Genomic DNA, 20680 nt, shown 5'->3' on the forward strand with positions numbered 1-20680 from the left:
CAATAACTTACACTGCAGTAGCTAAACAGGAATACAAACAGTCTCTGAATCATAATAGTTGTATAATTTATCCACATTAAAAACCCTGTGCAATCAGAATTAACAGCAAGTGGGCTATTTCATATGCTATGTCCACTTACAAACATCAAGGGAAGAACCACAGAATAGACAAAAAAGGAACTGAAATATAAGAAGATGATTAAGTAAACAAAGGAGAATTTTACCAGAATCATGTAACCTACCATTCTTGAATCACGAGCCAAAAAACATACTACATCTGTTGTATGTTTATTAACATATAAAAAAATCTTCCGAATTATAGTCTGAAGCTGTTGTGCAATTACTAACAATCCTTCAATGAGGTTTCCCTGAACAGAGGGGTGTTTCTATGCAGAGTTTATTGTGGGATTGGGATTTAAGGTAGTATTTTTGAAATTTTTTTTCTTATTTTATCTTTGTGCAATACTTAGTCATGAGATATGATTATGCTGAATTCATCAAACTGATCAATAATAATGACTATCCCTTACAATTTACCAGATAAATATGTAAGTGTGACTGTAACCCCTCCCACAGACATTACCAGATTGTTTTCTCCTTGTGACAACTGGTAAATATTTAAGTATAGTATAAATTCTAAAAAGTGGTCTTTACAGCTTTAAAACATCACTGAATTAAGCCACTAGTCTTTTCTGATGTTTCCTCAACTCTATGGTAACTAGCTGGCTGTCAGTCAAGTTAGCCTGCTGAAGTTTTCTAATGTAAAACACACAGAAAGGCAGCTGCAAACTAAAAAGAAGCTCTAAGCAAGTCAGTAGGAGAGCGCGTCTCCTACATTTGGGTATAAATTTTCAATCATATGCATCTACTCTAAGTTGCATTACTAAGGACCTGATCCTGCAAACATTTATGGAAGCATGTAACTTTACACACATGAGAAGTTCCATTAAACTGGAACTACTCAAGTGATCAATGATCTACATCTGCATGTCTCCAGATAATGCCTAAACAAGAAGAAATTGCAAATTATTTGTCTAGTAACCCCCCATTTTTACATTCTCAGCTGTGTATTCTAAATATTTTTGGAAATGTCGGTCTTGATACATGAAGCAAAAGGGCCACATTTTCATCTGTCTGAACTGGAGTGTAATTTTGCTACTTTAACAGTGAAAAATCATAGTTTAAAAAAAGTAAAGAAGCAAAGACAATTAAAAACTAATAAAACAAATTGACAAAAGTTCAGTAAATGGGTACTCATAAAATTATAAAATGTATTTAACAATAGAAAATAGGCAAGAGCAAAAAATAAACAATATTTTTTCTAAATTAAAAAAATCTAAAAAATCCAAAAAAATTCCATCACATTTTTCATGGGCATTTTTTGAATGGTGGTTGTTTACAGTTTTTGACTTCTAACAATTTTTCATTTATTCAGTTGAATAACTGAAAAAAATAAAAATAAATTAATACTTTTCATTAAAGTTTATTTTTAAAAGTGGAAATTTTTCATTTAAAAAAGTTGACTTGCTTAAGAAATCCTCCAAAAACCAGATACTGTAAAAGCTGTATTATTCAACACTTTATGCACCAGAAAGCTCTAGAAATGGGTATTTCAGGAGGGGGTGCAGGGTGTGGGCTCTGGGACAGAGTTTGGGTGTGGGAAAGGGCTCAGGGCAGGGGGTTGGGGTGCAGGAGAGGTTTCGGGGTGCTGGATCCAGGCAGCAGTCACCTCAGGTGGCTTCCCGCAAGCGGTTACATGTCCCTGCTGCTCCTAGGAAAAGGAACAGCCACAGAGGCTCCATGCTCTGCCCCCGTCCCACCATGAGTGCTGGATCCACAGCTCCCATTGGCTAGGGAACAATGCCTTATGAGGTTTCTGGCAAATTCCTTGAGCCAAAGAGATTGCTTCATTCTTTACACCATCTGGGAGATTTTGCTATCAAACATTACATTTCAGGATTGCCAGCACTTATAAAATGTTCCAAAGAAAGATGGTAGAGCTGCTTAAGAAAATGACAATATTTTAGTACATCGGTTGTCAATGGAAGAACAGCCCTCAGTGAAAGTTGTTCTCTGACAACACCAAATTGAATTTTTGGGTCAGATAATTAACAAAGATGGATCTAGGCCCAGCTCTCAGAAAGTAAGAGCAATTAGAGGACTGAATGCACCAACAAATGTAGCAGAACTGATATGCACACTAGGGCTGGTAAATTATTTTGGTAGATGCCTGTAAGATCTTACTACAGTGACAAAACCACTGAGTGTACTATTAAGGTCCAGTATATTCTGGCTATGGTGGCCAAATCAGGAGACTGCTTTCAAAACAGTAAAAGAAATGGTCTCAACTGATCCAGTTTGAAAGCTCCACAATGTAAACAAACTCACAGTGGTCAATGCTGATGTCAGTAGCTATGGCCTTGGTGCTGCATTGTTGAAGCTACATGGATCTGAGTGGAAGCCAGCTGCTTTCATACACTTTATATGTGCTTCTGCTTTCATACACTTTATAGAACCAGAAAGGCAATATGTGCACATTGAAAAGGAGTATCTAACAAATGTATGGGCATGTGAAAACTTCTACAAATATCTCTGTGGACTGGGCTCCTTTAAACCGATAACCAACCATAGACCTCTTGGTACCTTTCTCAATGGAAAAGATTTGGTCAATCATTGAATATATTCATTGGAGCTAGCAAACAGAAGCAGCAAACAGGAGTTTTGAGAGGCAGGTTAAGAGGAAGCATGAGAATCAGAATAGCTAACATTCTCTAAACTTGGGCCAACCAATGCCCACTGCCAAACTAAACCAAAAAACCCTAAAGAAAACCTGCAGGAGTAAAAATAATGCAGGCAGAAGTCCAGCAGCAGAATGGGGGCTATCCAGTTTGTTGCGCTGAATGCAGCATGTATAATTACCAGCCTTGTGGTCAGGTGGCATACATATGCACTCAGTGCAAGCAGCTCATGGCCCTCAGAGACTGAGTACAGGCCCTTGAGGCCTGAGTGGCTGAACTGGAGGAGCTAAGGGAGACAAAAAGGAATATAAATGAGACTTTCTGGGACACAGTAGAGCAGTCTCACCCTTAGTCTCACAGTCTCTGTGCTGTTGAGGAGGATGAAAGTCTCATGAGGAAGAAGAACATCAAACTGGAGTGGAGGAAATGATCCCATAGTTGGGACCCTCCTTCCAGATGATCTTCTCACACTGAGGATACCCCTTCAGGGGAGGATACCCCAGTTGGTAGGAAGAGAGAGGGTGGTAATGATGACGGGTATCAACAAGCTCGTGGACAAGGGTGATCCAATGGATATAGTGTACTTGGACTTTCAGAAAGCCTTTGACAATGTCTGTCCAGGTTCCTTCCCCACTCTGAACTCTAGGGTACAGATGTGGGGACCTGCATGAAAACCCCCCTAAGCTTATTTTTACCAGCTTAGGTTAAAACTTCCCCAAGGTACAAACTATTTTACTTTTTGCCCTTGGACTTTATTGCTGCCACAACGAAGCATCTAACAAATATATAACAGGGAAAGAGCCCACTTGGAAACGTGTTTCCCCCCAAAATCTTCTCCAAACCCTACACCCCCTTACCTGGGGAAGGCTTGATAAAAATCCTCTCCAATTTGCATAAGTGAACACAGACCGAAACCCTTGGATCTTAAGAACAATGAAAAAGCAATCAGGTTCTTAAAAGAAGAATTTTAATTGAAGAAAAAATAAAAGAATCACCTCTGTAAAATCAGGATGGTAAATACCTTACAGGGTAATCAGATTCAAAACATTGAGAATCCCTCTAGGCAAAACCTTAATTTAAAAAAAAGACACAAAAACAGGAATATACATTCCATTCAGCACAGCTTATTTTATCAGCCATTTAAACAAAACAGAATCTAACGCATATCTAGCTAGATTACTTACCAAGTTCTATGACTCCATTCCTTTTCTGTTCCTGGCAAAAGCATCACACAGACAGAGATAACCTTTGTTTCTCCCCCCCTCCAGCTTTGAAAGTATCTTGTCTCCTCATTGGTCATTTTGGTCAGGTGCCAGCGAGATTATCCTAGCTTCTTAACCCTTTACAGGTGAAAGGGTTTTTCCTCTGGCCAGGAGGGATTTTAAAGGTGTTTACCCTTCCCTTTATATTTATGACAAAGTCCCTCATAAAAGGTTCTTAAGCCAAGAAAGCACTCATGGAATAAGAAAAAAGGTCCTCTCATGGATCAGTAACTAGATAGAGAGAGAAAACAAAGGTAGGAATAAATGGTCAGTTTTCAGAATGGAGATAGGTAAATAATAGGGTCCCCAGGGATCTTTACTGGGACCAGATCTATTCAACATATTCATAATTTATCTTGAAAAAGGGTTAAATAGTAAGGTGGCAAATTTTGCAGATGATACAAAATTACTCAAGATAGTTAAGGCCGAAGCAGAACATGATGAGTTACAAAGGGATCTAAAAAAAAAGCTGGGTGACAGGACAAGAAAAAGACAGATTAAATCCAATGTTGATGAATGCAGAGTAATCCACACTGAAAAACATAATCCCAACTATACATATACAATGATGAGGTCTAAATTAGCTGCTACTACTCAAGAAAGAGATCTTGGGGTCATTGTGGCTACTTCTCTGAAAACATCCACTTAGTCTGCAGCAGCAATCAAAAAAGCTGGCTGAATGTCAGGAACCGTTCAGAAGGGGATATAGAATAAGACAGGAAAAATTGTAATGTCACTATATACATTATATAAAGCCATGGTACACCCACACCTGGAATACTGTGTGCAGTTCTGGTCACCGCATCTCAAAGAAATATTAGAAGGTAAAGAGAAGGTAACAAAAATGGTAAAGAGAAGGGCAACAAAAATGATTAGGGGTATGGAATAGCTTCCTTATTAGGAGAGTTAAAAAGAATGGGACTGTTGAGAAAAGAGATGCCTAAGGGAGGATATGACAGAGGTCTAGAAAATCATGAATTGTGGGTAGAAAATTAATAAGGAAGTGTTATTTACCCCTTCACATAACATAAGAACCAGGGCTCACCCAATAAAATGAATAGGGCAGCAGGTCAAACAAAAATAAACAATGCACTGTTAGGCTGTGGAACACATTGCCAGGAGATGTTGTGAAGGCCAGAATTATAACTGGGTTCAAAACAGAATTAGATAAGTTCATGGAGGATAGGTGCATCAATGGCTATTAGCCAAGATGGTCAGGATTGCAACCCTGTGCTCTGAGTGTCTCTAAGCTTCTGACTGCCATATGCTGGGACTGGATGACAGGGGACAGATCACATGATACTTACCCTGTTCTATGTATTCCATCTGAAGCACCTGGCATTGGCCACTGTTGGAAGACAGGATACTGGGCTAGATCAGGGGTTCCCAAACGTGGTTCATGGCTTGCTCAGGGTAAGCCCCTGGCGGGCCGCAAGACACTTTGTTTACCTGAGTGTCCGCAGGTACGGCCACTCGCAGCTCCCAGTGGCCATGGTTCGCCGTTCCCGGCCAATGGGAGCTGCAGGAAGCCAGGAACGGCTGACTGTTTATTGTATCCTTTTCCTCTACTACTGTGACTTTTCAGTGTAGGCTTTTGGGGCAGGGATAATATTTCCTACAATATGTGTTTATATGGTGCCTAGCCCAATGGGCTAGTAGAGACTGTGTAGCACCACATACAAATAAATAAAAATAATAATTTTAGATCTCTCTGAATGGAGGAGAAGAGAAGATGAGGGAAAGTGGAAAAAGTTCTGGATGAAAGGAGCACATCTTCGACACTGTGGCACTCAGAGCTGCACTCCTATTCTGAGTGGTAGACCAACCTTGCAAGTTGCCACATCAAGTCATATTTTCTCCACACAGGACACAAGAGGAAGGAAATGGGCAGTGTGTTGGAGAAAGCAGGGACGTAAACACCTACTGGCTAGCTCTTTCCATGCTGGTCCCTGGAACTGGAAGAACCTTTGTGTGCTTAAATTAGCAGAGTCCAACAGGGACACTGGCTGGCAGAGTTGCTGACCTGGCCTACATGCTGAGATAGGGATGTGCTTAATGAGCATTTCTGCTGGCACTGGTTAGGACACCCAGTAAGGAATGTCCTGCAGCACTGCCTGGGAGGCTCATAAAATATTGATTTGTTTCAGAACATGAGGGGTAGAAGGACTGGAGTAGCACAACCACAGAGATTTACACCTTGCCCTGGTTGGATCCAAAATATATAATACATGTAAAGGCAAGGGTAACAACTTTACTACACATAATCAAAAGCACGCAACTACAAAGAAAATCTTGGTTCCTATCCAGTCCCCAGCATTTAGCCCTAAAACCTTACAACTGGGAAATACTGGGTCTGAAAATCAGGTCTCTCTAAGGTGTCTCAGATTGGATACCCAAACACGGAGTCACCCAAAAATCTCTAAACAGTTTCAAAAGTCTTGTGTTAAACACAGTCTATTTAGAGAAAAGATTAGTAATTCATAATTATCAAATTAAATAAGACAGAATTTAGGTGTAACTTCCTCTCTTTAAACATTAATACTCAAGATTGGTGAACGACAGAAAGGAAGCCAAGTTATCACTAACTGTATCTTGTTTAATTGACCATTTAGTCTGTTAGAGAAGTGTTTGGGTGCTGGGTGTGTGATCCCTTCATTTGGCCTTAAACGCTAGGACCATATAAAGATCCAAACTGCTTTTCTTAAGATTGTTAGTATACCATACAGAAAACTGTAGGAAATCTATCAGTAACTGTTGGTGGAGTTCAGCAGAAATTAAAACTATTTTTCCTGCATTTGTTTTTGGTCCCTGGTATCCTCTACTATATCGAGTAGCAAAAATAGAAGAGTTGTACCCTTTTTGCAAAAAAAGCTGTTTATGTGGCCAAACTGTTCTTTTTCCAAGTCAACTTTAAAAAAAAAAAGATTATATGTGAACTATTTTGGATCAAGTACTCTTTCTCTTTTTCTTTTTCAAGGTAGGAATTACTTTATATATAATCTCACTGATGGAAGCAAAGTTAATAGAAATTTTAATAAAAGTACAACCTTGCAACAGGATTTGAACTTAATCTCTTTGAATTACTAAACAGGCTCTTTATCTATTAGGCTCCAAAGTCATTAGATAATAATAGCCATAGGAATCTAGACAAATGAGTCAAATGACTTTGTACTGGACTTTCCTTCAATTTAATTTTAAAAAAATGTAAAAATGTAAAAAAAAAAAGCTTGAAATCAAAGTGAAACTTTAATTTCAACCCAAAATATGTTTTTTAACTTTGCAGAACTGCCAGAAAACTGAAAAAAAAAATCCATAAGCAGCATAGCACGACTGCTCATAGCTAGAAGGGTGAATTCATGCTGCTGAGTTCAGTAACACAGAGGTTAGCCAATCTCTTTTTGCTACATTGGTGTGCAGTAGATTTGCATGTAGGCACATGTGTGATTGTCTACAAATTAAAAGGAATAGAAGGAAGACTCCTGTTGCTTCTGAGAAATGCTGATTACAGTCCGTGTTCCAGCCTTTAGTTTTGGGGGTTAAAAAAAAGCAGGTTTCCCTCTTGTTATGTGAACTGATGATCCATTTATTATTTTCGTACAAGTTTTTGTTCTCATTTGTGTAAAAGAGAAGACAGATGTAGAGTTCACAAGTGAGTGGAATCAAGAAGATTCTTTAGAAATAACACATAATGTAATTGTATGTCAAGGGACAAGCATCCCAACAGGACTAGCAGTTAGTTAATTTGTATTTCTCAATTGTTTCCTGGTCCCATTCCTTCTCCAATTTATCTTGTTTCATTTGACCCATAACAAATCAATATCTTCATTAATGTTGTCATTCTTTTGTTTTCATAGTGATGTCAATCCGTTATTTTTAAGTCAGATACAAACAGTGACAAGGATTTCTTTCTTGGCATGTTCACAAATACATAGGTGTTTTTTGTTTGTTTGTTTTATTTTTCAGTTCACAGAGTGTCCTCTGAGATGCTCAAAGTCCTAACAACACCCACTATTTGTCCTCCTTTATTCCATTCCCTCGCAACTTCACCTCAGGCTGATCTTCTTTTAAGACAAAAGTTGTGTGTTGGTTTTAGCTTAGTTTCTAGCATAGAAACCACCACTTGAATTACAACCCTTATTGGCAGTCTCAGCAGAGAGGTTAAGGATTCAGTGGTATGAAGACTCAACTACCCCTCACTCTTAGAAATGTCATATAATATGTCCTGTGATTGGTTGTGGTGTATTGGTAAGGTGATGTGGAGGAAGCTTTCGCTGCTGCTGACTGTGCTATACCTGATCTCAGTAGAGGCTGAACAACTGGAAAATGTCAACAATTTTTTGCAAAATAGCAAAAAAAAAGTTAAAATCCTGCTGTTTTTTTTTTTATCAGACAGCTCTAGTATAAATACAATAACCTTGTCAACATTGGCTTTGTGTAGGTATGCATTCAGGACCCAAGGGAAGCCTATGCTTTCCTGAAGCTCTACTATTAGGAGTGTAACATTATTTTAGCATCATTTTCAGCTTTTTAGTAATTGCCTGCAGAAAGCTGACCTGTTTAAATGTAAAAGTTAAAAATGTTAACAAAATACTTTTCACTCTAGTAGAAATACTTTTCACTCACTTTTAGAAAAAGAGGGAAAGATTTATTCTCTGATTCTGCAAGCTGTCCAGAGGCCCACTTGCAGGATCAGAGTCTCAGTGGCTTCAATTTCTATTTTAGAAACTTGGAATGGCATGTTCAAAAGCATTCACCATTGGCCTAACTCGGATCCCATTGAATTCAATGATAATTGGGGCTGAATTAAGTCAACACAAAGTGCTTTCAAAAATCCTACCCATAATGTTTTAAAAAGTCAGGGGGGTTGGAAGACACAGATGTTATATTAACAGTACAATCACTCATTTCAAACAGAGAATACTAGAAAAGATTAAATAAACCTCATAATTCTTTTACCCCGTATATCCAATCCCTAAACAAGAAGACCTTTCTGCAAAAATAGAAAATTAAGAGCGCCAGTCCGAGTGGACAAAGTACAGTATTTTCCTTTATCAAACATTCTAGCTTCATTGTTTGTTTGTTTGTTTGTTTTCTCTGTTGTTTTGTTTGAAAAAATCATGATCTTCTCCCATTTTCTGAATTCTGTCATAGGAAATAATTTTCCAATACTGCAAACTAAGTTACTCTTAGGCAGAAATATTACATAATGTACCATTCCACTGTTCAATATAATAAGGGTTAAATCTTAGCTCAGATATGTAATAAAAATAAATTGCAAGCTTGAATCTCTGCTTGGCAAATATTCTGTATCAATACTTTGCAGTATTTTACAGATTAAAAACAGGATATTAAAACTAATGACAAACAAAAGAGTCCCAAGAAAGTTTGATTAATGGCAGAAATGTGTCTGGCACTTTTGATCATATCAAAAAATGAACAGCAAAATTCACTACTATTTGCAATATACTATTTGTGATAGAAAAATTAATCCAGAATAGGTAAATTATAATAGTTTAATCAATACATAATGAAAACATGTACAAACTGATCAACTGATTTTATTCAAGAAATTTCTAAACTAGACTTAATTTTTCATGATGTATTAAGTAGATTTATATTGTGAGTAAATATAAATGCTAAATGATTATTTTAAAAATATAACCCTTAAGAGGAAAAAAGACAGACTTGAAAGTTGAGTCTATCAGGCCTTACTGCAGCCCTATCTGCCTGAACTAGTTATGTACAATATGACTGACACAGAGCCAAATTCTGTAGTAAGGTCTGTAACCTGGAGATTTACAGTGGTTTGACTAAAATCAGAATGTGATTCTTTTTTCGGATTCTTTAAAAATAATTTATGGTCCAATTCTCCTATCCTAATATTGAAACCCTTTGAAACCAATGGGACTGCTCTTTGGACAACTACACAGCATGAGCAAGAGTGGATACGTAGTAGAGGCGGGCAATTTTTTGGGACAAATATTATATTCACCAAAATATGCAGTTTGTGTTGACTGAAACTATTCAGGAATTCATGTAAAATTTGGCCAATAGTTTTGGCCAAAAACAAAGTGTATTTTTTAAAGTCAAAATGTTTCATTCTGACATTTTCAAAATGAAAAATTTCAAAACAATGTTTCAAAAATTGCCTAAATTTTACTCTTTAAAAAGGCTAAAGAAAAAACCAGAACCAAAATGAAATGTTTAATTTCTTGTGAATCAAAATGTTTTGGTCAACATGAAACAATTTTTCAATAATTTTCTCAGTTTGGTCAGCAAACGAAACACAAAACAAAACTTCACATAGCTCTAGTCCTTAATATAGGGGCCAGACCTGAGGTTCTCAGATACAATTATCATGAGTATACTATAGAAGTCTATATAGAATAGCTGTGGTAAATCAACTTATCTCAGTGAGTTGTACTGATCTATGTAATTTTACATCCACTAAGAGCCAGGCCCTAAAACTCTTTGCAGAGTGTATAATTTCAAAGTAAAATATAAATACATATAGTTATTTCTAGATAAAGCAACCAATAATGTTAAATGGGGTTGGAGAATATTATTAGAACTTTATCAGCTAAAAGACATGTCTATGAATATTTGCCATTGTTGTCATGTTCACTACTCTAAACATAGGTCAATGCATGTATTTAAGTGCTTTTGCTGGAGGCAGAGTGTTCAGCAACTTGTAGAATCAAGACCTTATACTGACGTGAGAGAAATCAGGCCTAATATAGTCTACAAATCCATTTCAGTTACATTAAGAAGCATGGAACTTCCTAACTTAGTTGCTAAATGGAATATTCATCCAAGGGTTTAGAAGGTTTCAGGCACAGAAATCCACCCTTTTGTTAAAAAAAAATAATCAACTGCTCTGTAGTGCTATTATGTGCCACACATTACTCTGTGAGTAGCAGTGTGTTCAGCTGTAACAAAGTGTGTTTCTACAAGTGCAAGGTAGTTGTTATTCTGAACACCTCTCTGGAAGTTTGATGAAACATACCATATAAACAGCAATTTATTTATTCCATGTAAAATATATTGCATTTTCTGTGCATGATATAATATACAGTTACTTTCAGGAAGAATATTCAAAATATATAAATTTAAGTCCAGCATTCAAATGGCAACATCCTGTATTTCAGCTAATGGTTCTCTCCCTAGATCTAATCTTTATGTCCTCTCATTTGGAAATTACAGTGCTCCATCATTTACTATAAAAGCAAGATGCCAATCATACTTTATATCTCCTTCAGATAACTCAGAATATGTCTACACTGCAATGTAAGCCCAGACTCAGACTCAGACTTGTGCCCAACCCTCCCTTTTGCCTACACACACATTTCTTGGACTCAGGCTCAAACCCAGGCTCCTAGGTCCCAGTGAGGGTGTAAGGTTCAAGCTCAAGTCAAGCTGGGACCCACTGTTCAAGCCCTATTGCTTTGTCATGTTGATGCAGCCTCCAACAGATTAGGGTTATGGGAGTCTGCCAAAAGTATCCCACAATCATATGGTCACCTGTCCTGGACTCCTTTCCCCCTCATATTAGCCTCCCCGGGGATCCTGCCCATAAGTTCCCTGAGGGAGTCAAAGTCTGCTTTTCTGAAGTCCAGGATTTGTATTCTGCTGCTCTCATTTCTTCCTTTTGTGAGGACCTGAACTCAACCATCTCATAATCACTGCTGCCCAGTTTGCCACCCATTTCTACTTCCCCTACCAATTCTTCCCTGTTTGTGAGCAACAGGTCAAGAGGAGCACAGCCCCTAGTTAGTTTCTCCAACACTTGGACCAGGAAGTTGTCCCCAACACTCTCCAAGAAAACTTCCTGGATTGTCTGTGCACTGCTGTATTGCTCTCCCAGAAGATGTCAGCGTGATTGAAGTCCCCCATGAGAACCAGGGCCTGTGATCTGGAAACTTCTGTTAGATGTCCAAAGAAAGCCTCATCTACCTCCTCCTCCTTTTCTGGTGGTCTATAGCAGATACCCACCACGACATCAGCCTTGCTGCTCTTGCCTCTAAACCTAAGCCGAAGACTCTCAACAGACTTTTCTTCAATTTCATACTGGAGCTCTGAGTAATCATGCTGCTCTCTTACATACAGGGCAACTCCCCCACGTTTTCTCCCCCGCCTGTCTTTCCTGAATAGTTTATACCCATCCATGACAGTGGTCCAGTCATGTGAGTTACCCTGCCAAGTCTCTGTTATTTCAATCACATCATACTTCCTTGACTCTACCTGGATTTCCAATTCTTCTTGCTTGTTTTCCAGGCTTCTTGCTTTTGTGTATGGGCACCTAAGATAACTAGTTGATTGCCCTACTTTCTCAGCATGAATCAGGAGGCCTCCGCAGTTGCACTGTCTTAATTGTGTTTCCTCCTGGTATCCCAATTCCCCACTTACCTCTGGGCTTAGGTCACCATCCCCCGGCGAACCTCATTTAAACCCCTCCTCACTAGGTTAGCGAAGATGCTCTTCCCTCTCATTAGGTGGATCCCATCTCTTCCTAGCAGTCCTTCTTCCTGGAACAACATCCCATGGTCAAAGAATCCAAAGCCCTCTCTCTGACCACCTACATAACGATGCCTTTACCTCCATAATTTGATGGTTCCTACCTGGGCCTTTTCCTTCAGCAGGGAGTATGGACGAGAACACCACTTTCAACTCAAACCCCTAGGGTAGGAGATATGAGGATATGTGTACTCTTTTAATCTGTAGCAGTAAACCCAACAAAAAAGTCCTGGGGAAGATTTGAGGTAGGTACTCCATGGTGAGGCAGAGAGAGAAATAAAGGCATAATGTTATTTTTTCCATGTCTAGAGAAAATGACTTTCTGTAATTCTTTTACCATGATCACGTGGCAAAGAGCAGCAGCCGTGTTAGTCTGTATTCGCAAAAAGAAAAGGAGTACTAGTGGCACCTTAGAGACTAACCAATTTATCTGAGCATAAGCTTTCATCTGAGGAACAGTGGTGGGGGGAAATAAACAAGGGGAAATAGTTTTACTTTGTGTAATGACTCAACCACTCCCCGTCTCTATTCAAGCCTAAGTTAATTGTAGCCAATTTGCAAATTAATTCCAATGCAGCAGTCTCTCATTGGAGTCTGTTTTTGAAGTCTTTTTGTTGAAGAATAGCCACTTTTAGGTCAGAAATCGAGTGACCAGAGAGATTGAAGTGTTCTCCACCCCCGCCCCCCCCACTGTTTCTCAGATGTTCTTGTTAACTGCTGGAAATGGCCCACCTTGATTATCACTACAAAAGGTTTTCTTCCCCCCTCCCCCCCGCACTCTCCTGCTGGTAATAGCTCATCTTAAGTGATCACTCTCCTTACAGTGTGCATGATAAACACCCATTTTTCATGTTCTGTGTGTATACAAATCTCCTCACTGTATTTTCCACTGAATACATCCGATGAAGTGAGCTGTAGCTCATGAAAGCTTATGCTCAAATAAATTGGTTAGTCTCTAAGATGCCACAAGTACTCCTTTTCTTTATGGCAAAGAGCTTTCCTCATAAATTACTTTCTCTACTGCTATTTACATAGCTATCTTTCACACCAAAATGCAGGAGAGATTATAATTGTTTAAACCATGAAATACACACTTAAGTAGCTATGCAGTTCACAGGCATGGCACATTTTATTCAAAGGGGAACATAATGGAAAGATTTGAGTATGTGAAAATAAGGGGTTATAACTTATACTGTTCTGCAACCTTACTCACAGGGAGCTCTCCCAAGTACCAGTTATAACGCACCCACACACATCTCTTAGGAAGATACTGTAGTATATAGTAGAGATTACAACTACAAAAGCAGCCCAGATCCCAAGATGATGTTCTAGTCAGACTGAAAGATACTGTAGAATGTACATAATACCAATCTAAATGAGGATATACATAATATTTTCTCAATAATATTCAACAAAAGAGACAAAGCCCCTACAAAACAATTAGTTGGCTAATACCGTGGCTTGGCATTTTTACAAACTGTAAAGGAAAAAGAGATTAAAACAGCTATTGTAGTTTACCAAACATTAACTCAAAAAAAGGTAGAATAAGAGTGAAATTATTAGAAGCCACCAAAACCTCAGCAATATAATTGGCCTTTGCTTAATCTCTGCCCACCGTAGCACTGAAAAGCATTGGGCAATAAAAATGAATAATTAGTTCATTAACTTTAATAAAGTTCCATAAACATAATAAAAACTGACAAAATGTGAATAAAATCAAAACAGTAAAAATAACTTTAGGTTGTAGGCCTTGGAAGGGTTAGATATCTTAAGAGTTTCCAGAGGGAAAAAATGTCTCGTCTTCACATAAATCTTTTCATGTCTTTTCAAAATTTCCTTCCTTGGCACCAGGACAAAATCTCTCTCTATTCACCTTCTATTTAGAACTTCTCCTTCTACCATCACATATGGGTCTGATTTTACATATATCTTTTGAGTAAAGATGAACATTAATAGAGTTAGATTTAAAGAAGTTGGATGGTGTCTTATTTTTAGTTTCCCCATGTTAACCTTTGGCATTGCTTATTCCTTTCCCTTCTTCTCTCCCAGTAATTGACAGGTTTCTTTGTATTTTATGAATCTTATTTATCAGTCAGAAATAAGCAAGACCTTCAGAAAACTGGAGATGGTGAAGGCATAGAGGGGAAAAAAAAAAAAACAAGAGGAAAAATAATATTTGGTTCCCAGTTCTGCTGCTAAGGAAGTGCTCTAGTATTTTGTAATCTGAATTATTATTTGTTTGAGTCTCACAGACTCATAAAATGTATAAGTATCTGGATTTAGTTTTCCATATCTAGAACTATGGAAGAATGAGGACATATTTTTAATATTGGGGTTTATTTATATAGACTAAAGTTAGAATCCTAGAAGCATGTTTTAAATAAATGTTTAATTTAGTGTTTTGTTTAATGGGAAAATTAATACGGGAGGTATATTTCCACATTGCATTTTCAGGTCATTCATGTCGTTCATTAACATTCTGCCTTAGAACACCATGTCAGTCTGAAGTATAGGTGTGGATGGAGGCAGGGAAATCTGGCTCAATAAGAAGGAAGAGAGCAAATAAAATGCAGAGGACCGATGAGGGTATGAGGAGATACTTAGTTCCCTTAAACTTTTACTTTTAGGTAATCTGTGAACAGTTAGAGTAGTACAACCCTAAAGGGGTTCAGAGCAAAATGAAGGCTCAGAATTGGAGAATACAGATAGGAGAGCCCATGACAGGGAAGTAAAGAAGTATTTAAAGAAATTACACTAAGTGACTGCTCCACTCGGTATATTCCTACCAACCCTTCCTTCCATTCAGAATGTAACACATACTTAAGGTTGTTTATAAATTAGATGTATTTAGTGCCATATTATGGCTGCCCCAAGTGGTGGTGAAAGTAATTATAGGATGCTATAATGCAACTGTGAAAGTTTCTTGAGTGAATGTGGGAAAATTAGTACAGCCAGGAGCATGAAGGTCTCCAGATGGAACACCACCAGGTGATTAGGGCATGTTTACCTGTGCATCAACTAGTATTCATAGACTGGCACTGAGTGAAGAGAACATCTCTGAAAATGTAGCAAGTGTCTCTGCTCAGTGTGTTCCCCTCATATCCCTAGGGTTGTGATGCTTGCCTCTGCATCCTGCAGTTATTATTCCTTCCTCTATTGCTCTCCAGGCACAAGAGCTACTAACACGAACTCCTCATGATTTATATGCTTTCAGAGCTCTAATTTAGCCTTTGAGAGGATTAGTCTCCTTTTATATATAAACAATAGGATGGTCAGTGCAAAGGTGGAGAATGCATTTAATATTATGGTCCAACATTCACCCTTCATTGTTGCACATTTTTGAATCTCCACTATATCTGATTAAGTCTCCGTTAATCATTATTAGAGATTTGTCCATGCAAATAAGACAACATTTAATTCATTTAACATATAATAGTGTGCTAACTGGCTAAAACTGGTTCATAGACCTGTTATATAATATCTGAGTATAAAAGATATGTATATGAATAAAATTTCCCAGAGTGATCAGTTTACCTATTAACTTTCTTGCAATATTAATGGTTGGTCTGAAATGTCATTTTCTTTTCTAAAATACTTTTGCCATCAATTATTCTATCATTACTCATTGGATGTTCTGATATTACAAATTAGACATGTGTTTGTGTGTATATGCATAAACAGAAATGAAAGGAAAATACATTTTGAGTTTTGTTTTAAATGTGATAATTCATATATATTCCAGTAAGAAAATTATCGTGTATAAATAAAGTTTCTATTTTTGGGTTACAGGCAATAAAGCTCTACTGCAGCAATGGGTTTGAATAGAGGTGAACATTGTTTACAGAATAGGCCAAGTGTACTTGAGAAGCTTTATTCTCACTGGGAGTTTATTTTTTGAAAAATGATCTCAGTCTGATTTGAGACCCCATTTATCTAGCTGCTGTACAAACACATAAAAAACTTTCCCTGAATAGCTTACAATGTAAGGCTGTGAACCTTAGTACCATGATTCACTATGTAGCGAAGCCCCAGCTCAGTAAAACACTGAAGAACATGCTTAAATCCATCTCTGTTCAGAAAAGTGCTCAGCTGTAATGCGTGATCTTTAGTACTTTGCTTTGGTGGCTTGCTGAAAGAGTATCTGTGAGAGGACGACTCACAATGTGTAATGTTAAGTATTTTACTTAAATATTTTCAGGACTGGGGACTATATATTGTCCAGCTATACTGAAAGGAGGAGAGGAGACACTGGATATGGTTTAATCAGGCCTCAACTTTGTTACTAGATGTCAGGGACTACCCAGCAGACAAAAGTGTACAGTGCAGGTAACTCCATGATCATTTCAATAGTTACCTGGGAGTTTTTCCTCCCACCCTACCTTTTTTCATCCTCGTCCCCAGCCAACCCATTGCTGGGACCTTACCATCTCTCCCCCTCGTATGAGGATTAAGGTGGGTTATAAAGGAAGGAGTGGTCTGGCTCCCCGCTGTGCCAATCATAGGAGCCCCTCCTCCCTAGACCCCCAGTTCCTCTCCTTTAACAAACACCTCCTTTAAGTCCTTTACCAAGCAATTGATCTGGTCAGTGTATCCCTTCTTTATGGAGTACCCGCACTAAACATTTGCCCCACACTTACATTATGAGTTGCGACATCATAGCGTATCTCCCTTCCCTATTCACTGTAACAAAGACTTGTGGGGAAAGCAAAAAAAACAACAACAACAAAAAACAAAAAAACACCCATACCAGTTTAGCCAATCTGGTGGTGAGGGAAAAAATCCCCTCCCACCACTCCAAGAAAGGAGTGGCTAGCACAATGCCCACAACGTGTCCCAACCAAACCTGGTATTTTGCCACTTCCAAGGAGTAGGGAGGGTGGCTAGTGCTCCTCCTGGTCCAGGGAAAAGGGGTTTCTCCCACTGGGCTTCCCCTTTATCAACTCCTCAGGCCTTCTGGTCCCTGGGGGATGAGTCAGCATCACCATGCTGATCCACCCTGTTTTCAGCAGCTCCTGTGCCTCTCTCTCACCTCCCACCCATAAAGTGCTATACCCCTTCCCCTTGCAAGCCAGGCAACACCCCCTGCCCTGCTTAAAGGCATGTTAATGTAAGCTAAACAAGAATCGTCATCTAAAATATCTTCCTTTGTGCATTTTGTGTCCTTTGTAAAGAGAAAATGAGGTTTCCGTTCTATTTTTTTCTTAAGTATTACTGATTTCACAAATGCTGTTGGAGGTAAACATCTCTATCTGGCAGCTGATTCTATCTGGAGCTCTAGAACAGTGTCTTTTTATTAGTATTTATTGTTGTAGAAACAAGATTACATATGGGGTTTCTCTAGAAGTAAAATACCTTTTATCAAGGATTGCTGAAAATGTCTCTTTCACATGCTCCACAGTTGTAGGGTAAGAATTAGTCACCTCTTCTCTTCCCTGTCACCTGTTGCTCTGCTTAGCAGAGGAAGATGAGAGGTGACAGATAGTACAGTGAATGGATTCACTATGTGCCACTGCCTTCTACTAGATTCAGTTTACATTTCTGTTCAACTGGGTGTGATCATGGCACATTTTAGTATGTCTCATAGGTAATATAAATCATAATTCTAAATGTTAATTGACATTTCCTTTAGCTCACAGAATATGTTTGCTCTTTTTGGAGCAAAGAGTGTAGAGTGTAGATGTGAAAGGTAACTAATTCATATTTAATGCAGTCCGTCCACAAACAATGTCAAATTGCAAGTGAAGTATGGCTATTCAGTCCAGTAGTGAACTTGAAACAAAAAGAGAAAAAATAAATAATTGTATATTTGTTTATTAATAAAAACATTAATGGATGTCCTATTGATGTGGTATTTATCATGCTGGCCTCTGTGTGGCATGTGTGTGTGTGTGTGTGTGTGTGAGAGAGAGAGAGAGAGAGAGATGAATGACGTGGTTAAAAAAAAGTGGACCCTGGTCTTGAAATACTGAGGAATTGCTGTAAAAGTTGGAGTGCACTTTTGACAAGCTGCATACCTTACACTGAGTAAGTTACTCATCCATAACATTTAGAAATATTTATGAACAAAACGAAATACATTTGAAGAAAATCACAGTCAGTTTGCTCACCAAAAATGGGGTCTCATTTGACAACAAATATTCACGAGTAGAGCTAGGTGGAAAATATTTTCCCATCCTCGGAAAATTTGAGATCTCAAACATTTTTCAAGTTCCAACTTGGTTTGAAAAGTCAAAATCACCAAAATGTTCATGAACTAAAAATAAGATAAATAATAAAGAAATAAAGGAATAATAAAATAATAAAAATAAAAGAATAATAATAGGTGTGCCAATCAAAAGTTTTCATTTTGATAATTGTAAAATGGTTTGTTTTGATATTAGCCTATTTATTTATTCATTTACTGTAAGTGCACTTGAATTTCTTAAGTAAATATAATTTTGAATTGAACTCCCCCTCCTCCCACAAAATGTCAAAACAGAACATTTCAACAATTTTAAAAATTTCTCATTTAAAAAAACAAACAGGAAATTTGTTGAGTCTGTCCCTTTACCACAGTTTTTCCCCCCACAAATCATCATTTTTTTTCACAGAAAAACATCAAAAATTTCCCAAACCACCTCTAGTAAAAAATAGTTTAACCAACTCCAATCACATTCTGCTTTGTTGATCTGCTTGAGAGCAAGCAAGATTTATCTAACTTAATCTATATAAAACACATGAAAAGGTACCTGTATCATTCATAATGCTACTCTTTTTGCACTTACACAAGGTTTTGGAAGGGAGTACTGGCAAAAAAGAGGAAAGGGAAGAAAGTAAAAATTGTCTAAGAAAAGCAAAAAGGAGATCAGGCATGTGTTCCAAAGTTACCCCAGAAGTCAAGAACTGTCAAATCAGTATCAGTACTTGAAGTGAAATATACTGAGGCAGTGTTAGTCCCTCCAAGCAATCAGGGATGCCACAAGGCATGTCACAGGACAAATCCACATTAATACTGTGGCAGTTAGTTTTTCCATTGACCTTGATCAAACATACTAAGCTTTTCGAACTGTCTGTCATATGAGCGTCAGTTAAGGAAAAGATGAAAAATTGCTTGAAAAGTCAGTTTTAAAACAGAGGCAGGTAAGCCCCACTTGAAGGAATACTATAAAAATGCCTTGCCTCATCATGTTAAGATTTACGCATTGACAATCATCAAGTTTCAATTTGCTGGAAGCTCTTCAAGGTCTAAACTACCTCTTTGTAATGCAAAATTGAAAACAAATTCCAAATCATTTGTTGCAGCAGTGTCTTTGTCTATTGGAAAGACAATCGATTCTGCCCAAAAGAGTGAATGTCAAAATTGAATTTTAAAAAGAAGTCACCCATGGGGAATCAGATAATTTCAGAGATAATATATGAGCTTGTGCACTAATATTTATTTTGTCCCTTGGTTCACTTTTCAAAAAGTCACGGCCACAGCAATTGTATGTCATTGTGTACAATGCCAGATACTTTTTTAAATTAAAAAAATAAATTCTCCCTTATTAATTGCATGAGAAAAATGTGAACAGACCCATTTTCAAATGTTGGGAAGCAAATATTATTAAAAATGTACTACACCTAAATATGTTAGTAAGTAAATTGGTACAAACATATAACCACTGAATGAATTATCTGTATAAACAAATCACATTCCAAAGAAATCATGACAAGGCAAACAAAAAGCAGGTAATTAATGACATTTACTTAGGCCCCAATCCTGTAGTTCATAGGCAGACTGCTGGGCTGGCATGGAGTCCCACTGAAGTCAGTAGGTATCTGCCTGCACAGAACTTGCTGCAGGACTGAAGCTTCAGTCACTTGGGAACTTTGGGCTCAGCCACCTTGAATTTTAACTGATAATAGTAACAAAAGTGGTGCCTAGGGACTAAGCTCATGCCATAGTATCATCAAGAGTAATGGGAAAAAATAGAATCAAGTTTCAAAGATATTCATGTTATTTACACTTCAAAGACAAAAATAGCATTACATTTCATATTAAAGTAATATAAAATGAGTAACTCAGGTGGGTCGTTTGAGATGAGGGTTGGCCAGAAATCTCATTACTAGTTTCTTAAACCCTCCTCCCCCACAAACAAACAGCAATAGAATTCTTATTAAAAAGTTTGATTTATTTGCTCAAAAACA

This window comes from Chelonia mydas, chromosome 1, assembly GCF_015237465.2.
Source record: "Chelonia mydas isolate rCheMyd1 chromosome 1, rCheMyd1.pri.v2, whole genome shotgun sequence".
In the NCBI taxonomy this organism is placed as follows: domain Eukaryota; kingdom Metazoa; phylum Chordata; order Testudines; family Cheloniidae; genus Chelonia; species Chelonia mydas.